The sequence below is a fragment of the Physeter macrocephalus genome, chromosome 19 (genome assembly GCF_002837175.3).
Source record: "Physeter macrocephalus isolate SW-GA chromosome 19, ASM283717v5, whole genome shotgun sequence".
NCBI classification, from domain to species: domain Eukaryota; kingdom Metazoa; phylum Chordata; class Mammalia; order Artiodactyla; family Physeteridae; genus Physeter; species Physeter macrocephalus.
The window spans coordinates 62,653,606-62,666,473 of record NC_041232.1 but is presented as its reverse complement, the minus strand read 5'-3'; the positions used below and the strand labels follow the sequence as shown (position 1 = coordinate 62,666,473).

The 12,868-nt window shown below is 52.1% G+C and overlaps 1 protein-coding gene across 5 annotated transcripts in view; it reads left to right on the top strand.

Annotated features, from left to right (window-relative positions):
* Window positions 1-74: 74 nt before the first annotated feature.
* The window catches only part of ZBTB7C (zinc finger and BTB domain containing 7C), a 380,670-nt gene continuing 367,876 nt past the window's right edge, over window positions 75-12,868 (top strand). For 3 of the 5 annotated variants that reach the window (XM_007112166.4, XM_028479911.2, XM_055080253.1), the window contains exon 1: window positions 1,003-1,259. The gene's annotated coding sequence lies outside the window, so the exon portion shown is untranslated. Of the gene's footprint in view, window positions 845-1,002; window positions 1,260-12,868 lie in introns of those variants that run through there. The other 2 variants (XM_055080252.1, XM_028479916.2) reach the window with 2 other exon arrangements.

Here is a 12,868-nt window from a genome sequence, read left to right as displayed (position 1 = left end):
GAGACTCTCCAGCGGGTACAGTATCCGCGGAGGCGGGGCTTGGAGGGACCGGGAGGAGTCAAGTCCTTCTAGTGCCCGCCCTTTGGCTGCGTAGCTGGGTGATTGGATGCTTCTGCGAAGGCGGCCTTCTACGCAGTCCAGGCGAGTGACGGGTGGCCCGAGGCCGGTCCCTGGCGCGCGCTGTGCAGCTTGCGGGGTACCTTGGCCGGCGAGCGGTTGGGGGCCCGGCGCCCGAGCGGCCTCCAGGGCGGGGAGGCCCGCAGGGATTTGGGAGCCCTGGAGTGCTGCGCGCCTGTGGTTTCTTGTGTCGGAGAGGTGTCTTTCTGAGCTCTCTGGAATTCCGAGAGCATTTGGGAAACTTCTCGCCCCCACTCCTTGCTCCCTACTTTCGGTTGGAAAAGCAGTTGCTGAGTTTTATTTCCTCCCCCAATCGGACTCTGTAAAAATAGCCGTGCGCCGGGGCGACCGAGCCAAGCTCTGCCGCCCCGGTGTCCTGGGCCGGGTGTGGACCTAAAAATACCCGGCGGTCTGGAGCCTGTGCTCCGGGTGCCGGCGGGTCCGGCCGGGCCGCAGAGGGCGTCTGGAGACCGGAGAAACGGCGGCCGCCTGGCCCCTCGCCTCGGCCGGGGCTGTCCCTTTAAATCCTGGAGGAGGCAAAGAGAAAAAAGAAAGAAAAAAGACGCGGAGCCCCGAGCGGAGGGTGGCTCTGCCCGGCCCCCCACTCCGCTCCCGCGCCTCGGCCTGACTGCCGCCCGCCGCCTCCGCGGGTCCTGGGCACCCCCAGCAGCGCCGCCCCCAGCCACAGTTACTGTCAAAATAGAAATTAATTGGAGCCGAGGAGGAGGTTAAGACGCAGCAAGTGCATGTGTGGCAGGGCGGGGAGGGGGTGCAGGGGAGGGGGCGGGCGCGCGAGAGAGGCGACCTCAGACATCCGGGCCCTCTAGCCCAGTGCGCACCCCGAGCCGCTGGCGCGGGCAACGCGGGCGCCGGGCGCGGGGCGCAGGGCTGACAGCCGCGGCGCGGGAGGCGGGGCACGAGGAGGGCGGAGGCGCGGAGCGGGGAGGGAGGAGCTGCCGCGCGCCCGCCACTGCCGCTGGGCTTCACACAGCCGGCGCAGCCCAGCCACGAGACTCTGACAGCCGAGCGGCCCGCGCAGCTCCGCACAGGGACTGACTGACCGCGGCGGCGGCGAAGGCGGACGCGAGGACAGCGGCCCGGAGCCAAGTGCAGGAGGCGCGCGGGTCCGGCGGCGCGCAGAGGTGAGTGGCTTCGCGTGCCGGGCTGGGGCATCGACTGCGACGGTCGCGGTCTCTACCGCATCTCGGCTGCTGAGGCGGGTCGGGGGTCGCGGGGCTCCCGGAGGGTGGCTCCGCATCGCAGGCGCCGGGGAGCGATCTCCCGGGCTGTTGCTAGGAGGCCGGCGGTCCGCGCACCCTGGGGCGCAGGCTGGGGCAGGGGCGCCCCCGGCGCGGCGGGCAGGAGGCGGGGGGCTGTGGTGGCTATTCAGGGGCTCCGTGCGGCAGCCATGCAACGGGAGGAGGCGGGAGGAGGGAGGGAGGAGGGGAGAGCCAGCGAAGAGCGAGCCAGCGAGCGGGCGCCGCGCCTCCTGGCTGGCACCGCGGCCCGGAGCGAAGTGGCGCGCGGGGCTGGAAGGGAACTTCTACGGGCGCGTGCGGCCCCGGGCTCGGCGGCGCCTTTGGGCCCGGGCGGGCCGGGTCTGTCGGCAGACACAGGTGGTTTCTGCCAAAACTTTTACCGCACTTCTGCCGGGAAGGCGCGGGAACATTTTGGAGAGTGGAGGTTTCTTGAGACTTTGGCACCCGCACTGAGGTCTTATCTTGAAGATTAGGAAAGGCACTGGAAAGTCTGGGACGCGGCATCTCGCAATGCACCTCAAGGGCTTCGTAGCGGTCCCTGCTCGAGGTGGTGTCTTTGCAGGTCCTGAGACCCATGCTGCTGTCCAGTTGGGAAGTTGCGGGAAATGGGAGCACTCAACGGGTTCCTCTGTGCCTCGGGAAAGTTAAGCGAAGGCCGGCCCGGTACCTGTCACCCGCAAGGGTCAGCACAAAGTCTCTTCCTAGCCACGCGCACGGGAACCGGGCGCGCCTTCGCTCATGGTATGCGCATCTCCTGCTCCTTTGAAAGCGAATCGTCTCCGGCCACTGTGCTGCTTTGTTATTAGGGCTGCTTCTTTGATTTCATTAGGAAGAAGGCCAGGAGGAGCCAAAGAAAAGAGAAGCGGCAACAACTCCCGTTTCCTTTGAATCCAGCCGCGGGGGCTGGTACCCAAGCCGAGGTGTGGAGGGTCCAGGACCGAGGGGAGACAGGAGTGTGTGGCTTGTGCTGCCTGCCCAGGGAGCCTCGCTGGACCATTCTCCAGGCGAGGGCTGGGGTTTCTGGGGCCTCCGGGACGGAAAGAGCGATGACGGTGGGAAGGGAAGACCCTCACAAGAGGAAGATGCGAGGGTCAGATGCCTTGGTCAGCTCTGGGAGAGAGGCTCTGAGAAATCCAGTGGTTTGGCCCTGTTGCTCATTGGCCAGGTTGACAAATCCAGGGCAGCAGAGGTTAGCACCACCCGGGTAGCTCCATCCTGGGCTGAAAGAAATCATTATTCCCAGAGTGAGTCTGATACCCAGGTGTTGCAAGGCGGTACAGAACTGCAAGGGAGTTGGAAACACTCAGTCCTTCATTCTGGCTGGTTCTGTTCCCACTCCTTATTCCCCCAGCCCCAGCATGTACCTGAGCAGGAAGCATGTCCTTTGCTTTAAAGGAAGTCACAGAATTTTGGAGCTGAAAGAGACCCTAGAAATATTAAAGAGTGCTCATTTTACAGAAGAGCAGATTCAGGCCCGAGGAAGGAGAGTGACCTGCCACAGTGGTTAGAGGCCCAGGGAGACTAGAAATGACATCAGCCTCCCAGACCGGGGTGGAGAGAGTTCCCTCAACAAGGCCTTGTAGGGCCTGAGATCAGAAATGCCACTCCCACACCCCAAGCCCATCGTGGGCTCATTATCTGGTACTTTCTACATCCATGCCTGCCAGCTAATTTCCTGTCCTCTGCCCTTGGCTTAAAAAAATCAGAACGGTCACTGCAGATTTCCAGTCTGACACTATCCTAACTTTTCCTGCTCCCTCCTCACCCCAAGTTCCTCAAACTCCTTTTGTAACATAATGTGGCTTGATTAGCCAAGATGAGTTTGAAGCTTGTCTAACTGTGAGGCACCCACTTTCCGTAGGATGCCAGAACTCTGTTTTCCTGGTAATTAGGTTTTACAGATATTTTTGAAAGGGAGCCCAATTCTGGATCAACCACACTTGGGCACAAATGCTGTGCTGTTGTGGATACTAAATGAGAAAGATGAGCAATTATCTGGGGGTGTTGGAATAAATGTTGTTATGGGTATTTGACACAGCTATTAGACATCAATGAGTGGGTTTTCAGTAAATGTTTTTTTACGTTGTATTTTATTGAGCAAACAAAGTGTCTTAATTAAAAAGAACTGCGAGTTGGCCACTTAAATTTTAGCCACTTGTTTCTTACCAGTGTATATGGGCAGGAAGGATCTGAGTGATAAACAGAATGATTGTTAAGAGAACTTTTTTCTCCCGAACCTAAATATTCTAGGGCAACGCTTATTCTTCAGTCTAAAATGTCATGTACGGTCCAGCAGAACCGTATTAAATCAAAATAATTCTGGATGTGGTGTGTGTCAATCTGTATTAGTCAGAAACGACTTATAAGAGAACATTTTGTAAGTTTTATGCTTTCAAGGGCACGCAGTATCAAGAATTCAAGACTAATGCAGTGTCACCAAGCATAATTCTTCTCTCATGAACAGATAAGAATCAATGTCCCCATAGCTGCGCTTGGGGCTCCTGGAGAAGAAACCAAGATCCGGTATCTTCACGACAATACGATGTTATAGTTTGACACTGCCTTTTCACTTTCATTGCATGCTAATCTCATAGGTAACTCGTTCATAGTTCAGCTCTTAACAGATAGGGAAACCAGGGCAGAGAGATGGGAGAATGTTATTGCTGTAACTCCATTCACTGCAGTAACATACTCTGAGCATGCAGCTTGGGGTTTCTGGGCCGACCAGGGTGAAAGAGTCCCCCTAATAATATTGCGACCCCCCGCCAGCCCTCTCCAGCACTGCAGTTACAAAGGGGTTTAGAGGTGTGGCAGGGTCACAGTTACAATTCATGGGCGGCCACTCACTCCCATGGGGGCCTGAAGGGCTGTGTTCTCCACCCCGACTGATGGTGAGCCATTTCCCTCCCTCTTCCAGAAGGCTGTGGGAACTTGGGCGAGGAGGGACCAGCTGGCTGAGGCTGGGGCGGGGGTGTGGGATCTGTGCTTGTGGAGGGCTGAAGGAGTCCAGGCTATTTATAACCCCTCCTCCCCTCCTGGGAGGAAGAGACTCAAGGGTCTGGAACCAGGCTTGGCGCTGACTTCTCCCCAGGATGGCTGTGCCCACTGGAAGAAAACCTGCCGCTCACTGCATGGAGGGGGCTGGAGTGAACCCTGACCTGTGTGGAGGGGCCCCGCGGGGCTTCTGGCAACTTCAGCTGCTCTGGGGGATCTGGGATACAAGCATGTCCTAGAGCCAGTGTGGGTGCTTTTCCTCAGGCACTGACCCCCCCCATTTGCACAGAATGAGGCGCACCCCAGAAACCTCACAGGGTGGAGCTTAAGAACCTGCTCAAGTGGGGGTAATTTGCTTCTCTGAATAATGGCAACGATGATTTTTATGCAGGAGGAGATTCTGAAAGCCACAAATCAGACGTGGCTCCCTCTGACCGTGAGCTGTGGCATCTGTTTGGTGCTGGTTGCGGAGGTCTGAGGCCTGCAGCCGGAGCTCTTTCCCTCCTCCCCACCCCTTCCCCAGACTAGTCCCTGTTGGTCCCCCTCACCTCCCACTCTTCAAGCCAACACCAGAACCCTCCTTTGTCTTCAAATGCATCGTACCTGCCATCCCACCGACTACAGCTTCATTCCTGAGACTGGGCGTATTTTCTCCCTGGGTCAGTGGAGGGAGGAATGGGGGTGGGGGGGGCAGGAAGCAGGCGGGGCACTGAGCTTGTCTCTCTGTTTAACCCCTTGGAGTGAATTAATCCACCCTTCAGAACGATGTCAGGCGCTCACAGCAGGTTTTACCAGGAGGCCTACCTGGAGGGGTGGGTGCTGGGCAGCTCCTGGCCAACCGTGGTGCCCTGAGGGCCTGGGGCAGCTTTTGGGGGCGGGGCTTGTGTTGCTCATCGTCACACCCTCAGCGCCCACCGCAAGGCCTGGGCACGGAAGATGTTTGCTGAACGCACACCGAGGGCTGGGCATGGGTGTATGGGTGGACGGCAGTCAGGCTTGCTCCTTCGTTGCCATCAGCTGTGTTCCTTGGCGCTGTGAAGGGGGTGTTGGCAGGGCAAGGATCTAGAAGCCGAGTGTGGATGAGAAGAGATGGGGTTCCAGGGGCATTTTGAGAGCCCCGAGTCAAGCTGATTGCCTGTCTGGGATGATGGGAATCCTGTCATCAATTCGACTGATAGCGACGCATTCCTGCTCTGAGGGCTGTCACAGCACAACCCAGCCTCACAAAGCCACAGCGGGACTCTCCTCTAGTGAGGCAGGTGGGCCGCTCCTGTGCTACCCTCCTGTGGGCTCTCTGGGGTCTGGCCCCTGCCTGCCTCTCTGACCCTCCTCCACTCCCTGTACTCCAGCCACCTGGCTCCTTTTTGTTCCTTGAACACACGGAGCTCACGTGTTTCTCCTTGTCTGTTCTCCTGTCTGCAAGGCCCTTCCTGCAAATCTTCCCACAGCTGGCTTCACCTCGTCATTAGATCTCAACTGAAACAGCCTGGTAATACGTTCGTCACAGCGTTCCAATCTATCTGGGATAGAAACTTGATTCTCCTCCTGTCTGTTGTCTCCCTCCCCCACCAGAATGTAAGCTCCAAGAAGGCAGGGAGCTTGTCTGTTTTGCTCCCCATTGTATCCCCAACCCCAGAACAGTGCCTGGTATGTGGCAGTGGCTGAGGAAATAGTTGGTGAGTGCTATGCTCATTAGTGCTAGCGGGTGTATGACGATGAATCAGCCAGGGGCCCTGCCCTCGGGATCTCTTTAGCTTAGGGGTGGATATAAAGCTTGTTCATACTCACTCTGATGTGTGGCAGGAAGGGAAGCTGGCGTTTGAGAGATACAGCCCAGAAGGGCTATGGTCTAGCAGTGTTAGCCCTGATTCGACAAGGCTGGTTGACTTAGGCGGAGGGGTCTTTCAGGTGTTTTGTTATGAGTTGGGGACCTTGGGAAGCTGAGCCACTGCCAGCACTGAAGTTCCTCCAGCTTGCTTGGCTGCCACCTCTCTCCCTCTCTCTTCTGTTTATTTACTTCTTTGGTGAGCAAGAGTTCCAAGCATAATGCCATCCTTGGAGAGTTAGGAATGTTGTGTTTTTCCACCAGCTCCATTCATTTGCAGCCTCCTCAGAGCAGCTGTGGACAGCTGGCTGCCAGCGTGGATGTGGAGAGAGCTTCTCTTCAGGGCCAAGGGGTACACTCAGCCCTGCAGGAATGGGGAATTTCATTTGTGTTTCACACCCTGCTGATTTCCAAACCCCACTGAAATGGTGCCTGTGAAAACAGATTCATGAGGAAATTAAAAAACTATTAGCGTTCAGTTTGCTGCTTATTTTCTGATTATAAAAGCAATAAGGGTCGTGATGGAAAATTTGGAAAATATGGAAAGGTGTAAAATTAAAACAGAAAACTGCTTACAACACCCTGATTTTGGAATATTTCCTTCCAGTCTTTTTTCTGTATCCACTAACACACGCATGTGTGTGTGTGTGTGTGTGTGTGCGTGCATGTGCACACACAGAGAGACCTACTCATATATAAATGTATTAAGATTAAATGTTGTTTTCTACAACTTTAAAAACCCATATCATCTTTTAATAGACAGAAGGTTTCTTTTTCTTGGGAGTCTGGGAAATTCCCACCGTGAGTCACTGATTTTTAGAAGAAAATGTATTTTCCAAGTCTCCTCACTGGTTGAGAATACTTCAGTAAGCTTTACCATCCACAGTTTGAGTTAGGAAATCAGCTCTCCCTCCTGCCCACCCCCAATACTGGATGTGGTTAGAAAGGTACTTCTCACTAAGTACCTCCCTCCATGACCTTGTTAAGAGCCACTGGTATATGGTGTTGTAAGCTGTCCCTCAATGAGCGTTCTATCACATTTACCAATGCCATCATGCTCTTTAGAAACATATTTTAATGGATGTGTTGCATTCCTTCACGTAATGTATCATACTTTATTTACCATTACAAAACACAAAACAAAACCCAGTGCCCATTAGCTAATCATTCCTTGACCTACAAATAACAGCAGGAGAATCTTGAGAAATATGAACCAGTATCATTGGATTAGTGTGTTGAGGGCATCACCATTTGGGGAAAACCCTGGATCCTTCAGAAGCCCAGGAGCTTTGTCACTGTCACTGCTATGCCCATGGTCTAGAAGAACTCCCGGCGTGCAGTGGATGCTCAGGATATATTTTGCTGAATGAGTGAAATACAGAATACTTCCTGTGGGAGGTGAGACCCTGATTAAGCCCGTTGGTGTCAAGGCTTCTTTTGAGTGTGAGTTTGCTGGAGAAGGAGTGCAGGGCCCTGGGGAGGGGTGGGGAAGAGCATCACCTCCCGGGAAGCAGAGTAGGAAAGGGCAGCATGGGAAGCGGCTTTCTGACTTAATAGTTTTGATTGGTTTTTGGAGGAGGTGAAGTTTAGGTGGAGTCTTGATGTAACGAGCTAGTGGCACTTAATTCCTTGAGACAGGAACTAGAGGGCATCCAGGGAGGAGCAACCTCAAGGTCAAGAGAGCCCCAAGGTCAAGAGCGCAGGGACAGGTTTGCCAGCCTAGGATGTGGGGTATAGCCCAACCAGGGAGTGGCTAGAGACAGATCCTTCGAACCAGAAGCTCCTCAGGAGCACAACCTACTCCCAGGGGAGGATGGGTCCCCAGGGACCATGGGGTCTCCAACCCTGCCTCAGGCAGGTATTGTCCCCATCCTGCAGATGAGGAAACTGAGACACGTGCAGGGGTGGTGAGGAGCATGGGTCTGGAACTGATCAGACCTGAACCCTATGTCTTGGCCACTTTCTGGTGGTCACCTTGGGCACATTACTTAACCTCTCTAAGCTTTAGTTTCCTTGTCTAGAAAACAGTGATAACAAAGTTCATAGGGTGGTTGAGAAAATGGGATGAGATAATACACACAAAGTACTCTGCACAGCTCCTGACAAAAATGAGGGGTCCCCACATGGAAGCCACAATTATTCACGTGTTTTGTGATTTCTATTTCTAACCTGAAGGGAGAGGAGAGAGAAGACCAAGGATTCGTGTTGAAGAGCTTTCAAGACTTTGTTTTCTTCCCCCTCCTCCTCCTCCTCAAGCTACCACTCTACTTCAAGGGATAAAAATCCTACAAGACAGAGGACTGTTGGGAAGCCAGTGCTCACATGTAGGTAGAATTAATGTCACTTGAGGGGTGACAGGATCCCTCTCCTTCCCTACCTCCTACAGAAGGGGAGACACACTCCTTACAATCATCCTGAGGCTTCAGTGGCTCAGTCTCGATATTGTTGTCAGGGGCACACTTGTCAGGAATGCCTGACGTGGTTGGTCTTTAGAATAGAGAATGGCCACACAGAGTCTGGGACAAGGGACAGGTCAGTTTTGCCGGCTGGGAGCTGAATGGATAAACGGCATATGACCTGGAGCAGCACAGCCTAGTGAAGATATAATGTGAGCCATGCAGGTAATTTAAAATTTTCTAGTAGTCACATTTAAAAAAAGTAAAAAGAGATGGGTAAAATGAATTTTAGTAAGGTTTTTTGTTTAACCCAATATATCCAAAGTATTATCATTTCAACACGTGACACCAGTCACACTTCAAGAGCTCTGTAGTCTGGAGACAGGGCAGGGAGCCTGGGGCACAGGTCAGGAGGGTCAGTCTGGGGGAGGCTGGTACTACTTGGGGGACTCTGCATGGCCAGGGGAGGAGACGTGTCAAAAGCAAGCAATTTAGGGAAGAAGTGAAGGGTTGTGAGACCTGACTTTTATCCTGGCATGTGGAGGGCGAATTGTGTATTCCTGGGCGCCATTCCACTATGGGCCTCAGTTTCCTCAACCACAAAAATGAGATTGTATTATCTCAGAGCCATTCTGGCTCTGGTGTTCTCTAATTCCTGCGAGAAAGGCATGGAAAGCACATTTAGCCACCTCCTAAGTTTGAAGTGGGTGGAGATGGGGCTTGGAGAGAAAGTTTGGGCAACAGAGAAACCTGCTGGACACCACGTTTTAAAGCATCTCATTGGAAAGTTCTGCTTGGACAGTTTAGAGAGACATACACGCCTCTCTAAGCCTCTCCAAGAATGGACCATATCCAGCCACTGCCATTAAGTTGCATTTATTTAAAAGTATGTTTTGGGGATGCAGGGGGGCCTCCGTTAACTATTATTTTAAAAAAGTGACATGTTTTCATTGTCTTTAAATCCTGAAGCTGCCCGTTGTTCCTGGTCATCCCAGATGGCTGTGAATGGCAGCCATGAAAGAGGGGAGGGGCCCTGCAGGAAATATTAGAACAAAAAAGGAAATATTTCAGCTCTGTCATAAATGGGCACTTGGCCTGTCCAGAGAGGATGTGGGAAGAGAGAGGAAAAAAGCAGCAGGTGTGTTTGGAGGGAAGGGTGTGTCCGCAAATGTATTTTAAGCTCCTGAAGTCAGAGGCGCTGGTTTCACTGCACTCTGGTGACGAGGATTTGAGGTTTTTATCTCCCTGCCACAGACTTCTATGGGGGGAAGGAAACTCTCTCTCCTTTCTAAGGAGTGTTTCTTCTTTTTAAATTAGGTTGTCACTAAGTAACTAGCTGTGTCTACCTGGGGATCCCCTGTTCCCACACAGGAAAGGGCCTATGTGCTCTAAGAGCTGGTCCAAACACTTCCACTCACAGAGGAGGAAACTGAGGGTCAGAGAGGCCCCGCCACTCTCTGAGGTCCCCCAGGAAGGCAGGGAGGAGCCGAGGCCAGTGCCAGCGGCTGCCACGTGTCCTTTCAGCTACACAAGGGTGCCTCCTGGGTTTTTGCTTTCTGCGCAGTTAACAGATGACTCAACCAGGCTGCCTTGAATCATTTTTAAATGAGGATTTCTCTTTTATGTTTTCCTAAACTAGATTTTTTATTACTTTTCCACGCATTGTTTGCTTTGAATTTCTAATTTAATTTTTTCGAATAGGTCAATACTTACATGGTTTAAAATTCAAAAGGTACAAAAGGGTATTCAAAGTAAACTGTCTTTCTCTCACCTCATCTCTTAGTTCCCTTATCCCTAGGCAACCACTGCTACTGGTCTCTTCAGTTTAAAGATACTGAATGCACATACTGGAAAATATGTATATGTGTGTGTATGTATACATACATGTGCATGTGTATTAAAAATTTTTTTACCCAAATGGAAGCATACCATACACATTATATTTCACTTTACATTTTCCACTGAACAGTAAGTCTTGACTATAAAGAACTTCTTTGTTCTTTTTTGCTTCTTTGGTTTGACTGCATAAATTCCATTGTATGGCTATACCTTGGCTTATTTAACCAGGCCCTTATAGATGGATATTTTGGTTGTTTCCAGTCTTTTGCTTATCCAATACTCTTGGTTTTTACCCAATGATTTTTTTTTTTTTTAAGGGAACGCTATTTATTTATTTATTTATTTTGGCTGTGTTGGGTCTTCGTTTCTGTGCCCAGGCTTTCTCTAGTTGCGGCAAGCGGGGGCCACTCTTCATCGCGGTGCGCGGGCCTCTCACTGTCGCAGCCTCTCTGGTTGCGGAGCACAGGCTCCAGACGCGCAGGCTCAGTAGTTGTGGCTCACGGGCCTAATTGCTCCGTGGCATGTGGGATCCTCCCAGACCAGGGCTCGAACCCGTGTCCCCTGCATAGGCAGGCAGATTCTCAACCACTGCGCCACCAGGGAAGCCCTACCCAATGATTTTTTTCTTTTTTTTTATGAAAGCAAACCTTGAGTTTTCTGAATACAGACTGATAGCCTTCTAAGGTTGCTGATTTATTGTTCACAAGGTGCTTCAGAGAATAAAATTGCTTAATTGTTTAAGGATTAAGAGCAGAATAAACAATTTTTTGCATTGAACTTCCTGGAAAACAAATCCTATGACCGACATTATTAAAACAATGTTTCTTGAGTTCCTACTGTGTGCTGTGCTAGGCAATGGGTGCAGGTGGGGAAGCAAAGAAGAAGGAGGCTTGTAGGACAGCACTCCTGTTCTCGGCCTGGAGTCGGGGGCGGGGGTGACTTTGATGGAGGAAGAGAACAGTTAAAGCAGCACTGGGGGCGGCCTAGATGAAGGGAAATAAAAGCCACAGAGGGGGTGTTAGGGCCTTTGACTGGGGGTGGGGTGCAGGGTGTCAGGGAACGGCTCTGGGCTGACTGGCTGTATGTTAGCAGTGAGGTTTCCTGCCCACAGCTCATGGCACCATGTCCTTGGTCCCTCTCATCTGCCTCTCTTGGTCACTGTCCATCTGCAGAGTCCTCCATAGGGCTGGGTCTGGGGCCCCGGCTCAGCCAGGTAGACTCTGTGTACTTGCTGTGCTCCTTCTGAGCTTGAGGGGCTTTGAAACCGCTCTTTATCCCAGGAAGACAGAGTTGTCTTCAGTCTGGAGAGCAAGGCTCTCCCTCAGGCCAGTACCTTCTCAGCAAATGGACAGTGATGGCAGAGCAGCCCCATGGACAGAGGGGATTGGGGTCAGTGGAGAGAAATCAGTCCCACTGTGTTGAAGGAGGCACCCTCAACCCGCTTGAACTGGAATCCTCTGGGCTGTCCCTGTGTGCATGCAGCTCCATGTTCCCCTCCCGGATTGAGGGGTATCTCCTTTCAGGAACACTGGCCCCAGTCCTTTCAGCCTGCCCTCTTGGAGGCTCAGAAAGCTTTCCAGAAGCAGCCCACAGCCTGAGTGTAGGCCTTTATCAGTGGGGTTGAAGGCAACCAACTAGAGTAGCTGAAGAGTTCCAGACTGGCCCTAGAAACTGCCCATCACAAAGAATTTTTGCTTGTGTGTGGGGGGTGGGGGAGGGAAGCTGGGATCCCACCGAGAACACAAGGTGCATTGGAGCTCCCCCTGTGTCTCCAGCCTGGGCTAAGTTCTGCAGAGCAACAGAAGAAGCCCAAGACATGATCTTGGCCTCAAGATCCGAAAACCTGGCTGGGAAAATGATGATGTATATAAGATACACACAAGCCTAATGCTGAAGAGCTAAATGATGCAGTATATCCTGTAAGAGTTGTAAGACTTTAAGGAAAAGAGAGGTTGTATGCCTGGAGTCGACAGTGTGTGAGACTTCAGACGGACCTCAGAAAGGGAGTGTGGTAGGAGGATGGGCACTGACATCAATTTAGCAACTGCTACGTGGCAGGCACTGCCCGGGTGTGATACGCCCACTCAATCCCACAGCAGCTTTTAGTTAGACATTATTATTCCCATTTAACAGAGCTCAGATTTCAGAGCCCATATTCTTTCCACTGCACCTAAATTGACACTGAGGTTCCTAGAGATTATTCAGGGAGAGAGGAACAGCTTGTGCAAAGGAATGGCAGGACCAGTGTGCCCTGTGTCACGCTCCACCAAGAAGTCGCCTCTTAGCAGAAAAGTGTGTGTAGGACGTAGGAGGAAGTACATTTGATTAAGGGGGTCAGGCTTGGAGGATTAATTGCAGTAAATCTTTTATTTATTTTTGAATTTTACTTTATTTTTTTATACAGCAGGTTCTTATTAGTTATCCATTTTATACATATT